At 37.6% G+C, this 2,956-nt stretch overlaps 1 non-coding gene across 1 annotated transcript; it reads left to right on the plus strand.

Moving 5' to 3' along the window:
- Positions 1-1,318: 1,318 nt before the first annotated feature.
- Positions 1,319-1,426, plus strand: LOC116141974. Its single transcript, XR_004129920.1, has one exon. It is a non-coding gene; the product is annotated as a small nucleolar RNA R71 (small nucleolar RNA).
- Positions 1,427-2,956: the final 1,530 nt, after the last annotated feature.

Here is a 2,956-nt window from a genome sequence, read left to right on the forward strand (position 1 = left end):
AAGATAAATTGAGTAAGGCATGACATTAATAGAAGCACCTAAGTCTAACATTGCTTTCTCAAACCTTGTGTTGCCTATGATGCATGGTATGGTGAAACTACCCGGATCTTTGTACTTTGTTGGAAGCTTCCTTTGCAAAACCGCTGAGACATTTTCTCCCACGTTGACCACATCATTTCCCTTAAGTTTTCTCTTGTTGGTGCACAATTCTTTAAGAAATTCCGCATAACGCGGCACTTGCTTTATTGCATCCAACAAAAGAATGTTGGCGTGTATTTTTCTAAAAGTGTCCAAAATTTATTTTTCATGTTCCTCCTTCTTTGATGTGGCAAACCTGCTAGGAAAAGGCAAAGGAGGTTTGTAAGTATTAATAGGAACTTTAGATTGTACCTTAGGTGGATGTTTTGCATTGGAAGAATCGGTCGGCGAATTTTCTGCACTTTTGGACTATTTTATTCCACCTTGAATCAACTCATCTCCAACTTCTTTCTCATCATTTGGCTTCTTGTGAGTCATCTCAAGTTGTCTACCACTTCTCAAAGTAATGGCACTAGCATTCTCCCTAGGGTTAACTAAAGGTTGGGAAGGAAGCTTTCCGAACCCATGCGCCTCTAATCTTCCAAGAGAAGTAGCCAATTGACTAACTTGGCTTTCCAAATTCTTGATTGACATTTTTGTTTCTTGTTGGAACTTGAGATTCTCTTGTTGAAATTGAAGAGAGCTAGTAGCTAATGAGTTTACCAAGTCCTCCAAAGACTTACCTTGAGGTTGGGAAACATTTTGGGGTCTTGCTTGGTACAGTTGTGGAGCTCATGGGTAAGGGAAACCAAGTGGATTATTAGTGACAGCAGCTTGTTGATTTCCTCCATAGCTAAGATTAAGGTGATCCCTCCATCCTTGATTATAGGTATTGGAAAATGGATCATACCTTTGCCTTTGTTGTCCTTGGTATCCTCCCATGGCATTTGTTTGTTCTGCATTTGTCTCTTGAAGGGTAGGACACATATCGGTAGGATGTCCCACATTGGAACAAATTCCACATGTCTTCACTTGTCCAATTGCAATTTGTTGCACAAGTGCAGTCAAATTATTCAATTGTTGCTCAAGATTATTGGATATCCCCACTTCATTTACCTTCCTTGGTGGTGGATCAGATCGAGTACCAAATTGTTGAGAGTTTGCCGCCATGGTTGCAATAAAGTTCATTGCTTCTGTAGGAGCTTTATCAACTGACGCTCCTCCACTTGCTGCATCTATCATGCTCCTCTCCATTGGCATCAATCCCTCATAAAAATATTGGAGAAGTAATTGCTCACTTATTTGATGATGCGGACAGCTAGCACACAATTTCTTAAACCTTTCCCAATATTCATTTAAGTTTTCCCCATTGTATTGCCGAATCCCACAAATTTCTTTCCTAATAAGTGTGGCTCGAGATGTTGGAAAATACTTCTCCAGGAACAACCTCTTCATCTCATTCCAAGTAGTTATGGTCCCGGATGGTAGGTAATAAAGCCATTCCTTAGTGCTATCTGCTAAAGAAAATGGGAACACCCTTAACTTCACTTGTTCCTCTGTTGTTCCATTTGGTTTCATACTCGAGCACACCACATGGAACTCCTTAAGGTGCTTGTTTGGATCCTCTCCCGCTTAAACTCTGAAAATTGGTAGAAGATGAATCATCCCAGATTTAAGCTCAAAAACTCCCCCTGCCGTATCATTGTATCGAATGCATAACGGTTGTTGGTCAACTGTTGGTGCAGCCATGTCTTTGAGAGTTAGATTAGCCGTCTCCTCTTGATCAGAAAAATCAGAAGAATCACTTGTGAGTGGAAGATCGGTATGGATTGCTTGATCGAGAGTTGATCTATGCAAAGGTTGTTTCGAGTGAGCAATAGGTGGAATCAGATCCGAATGAGGATTCGATCTCAAATTGTATCGTGAGCTCATTCACAAAAAACACCTATAACTCAAAAACAAAGAACAAATAAAAATTGACAAATAAACAAAAAGTAAACAAATAATTAAGTTAATGAAAATCCCTGGCAACGGCACCAAAAATTGATGCGTGCAAATGCAACACCTAATTTTTCCTCACTAAATTCTAATGCAAAGTCATGTAGTAGCAAAGAGCAAGTAAGGGTCTTTCCCATAGAGGATTTATGAACTCAATTAATTATCTACTTCAAACAGGGTTTGTCACGAATTATAAAAACTATCAGACTAAAATCAAACAAAATAAAACAAGCAGACAATCACGAAAGAGATAAATAAGAGAAACTGGATTGAAGGTTTATTCACCACCACTAGACATGAATTATATATAATAAAAGCACTCTTTAACTTTCTACCCTCTTAATCACATCAGCTCAGAAAATACCAAACGTTGATAAGTTCTATCTCTCCTTACTGAGTCGTTGGATTAGACATGGTCATAACCCAATTCCCTATTTATTAGATAACCTAGGATACGATCTCTAGATTCAAAGTAATAAAAGCATTAAGTTACGAGAGACCTACTGAATCAAGGCTAAACTCATATGGTCGGTTTAGTTATCTTGAGTGATTACCCCCCATGTATGCAGGCATACACTTTACCACTAGTTATTTAGGTTAATAAAGCGATTCCGTACTAAACAACCTAAATTGGCATTAATAGATTAATCCTAACGATTTAATTGGCCACTTAAACAATTAGAAAAATCTAGTTAGACCCTATTTTCAGAGAAATAATCACATAACCAAGAGGGATCAAAAGATAAAAAGATGCAGATTTTATTAATCACAAGACATGTCTAGGGTTTTGAAATCACCCTCAATCACAAAAGAATTAGTTCTTCATGAATAAATATGAGAACGTCATTGTATTATTCATAACAATTAATAATAACAAAGAAGAAGAAAAACTTAGTGAAACTTGGTTGGATTAATGAAGTTGAAGATGATCTCCTCCAAT

The sequence above is a fragment of the Pistacia vera genome, unplaced genomic scaffold, assembly GCF_008641045.1.
Source record: "Pistacia vera cultivar Batoury unplaced genomic scaffold, PisVer_v2 Contig401, whole genome shotgun sequence".
NCBI classification, from domain to species: domain Eukaryota; kingdom Viridiplantae; phylum Streptophyta; class Magnoliopsida; order Sapindales; family Anacardiaceae; genus Pistacia; species Pistacia vera.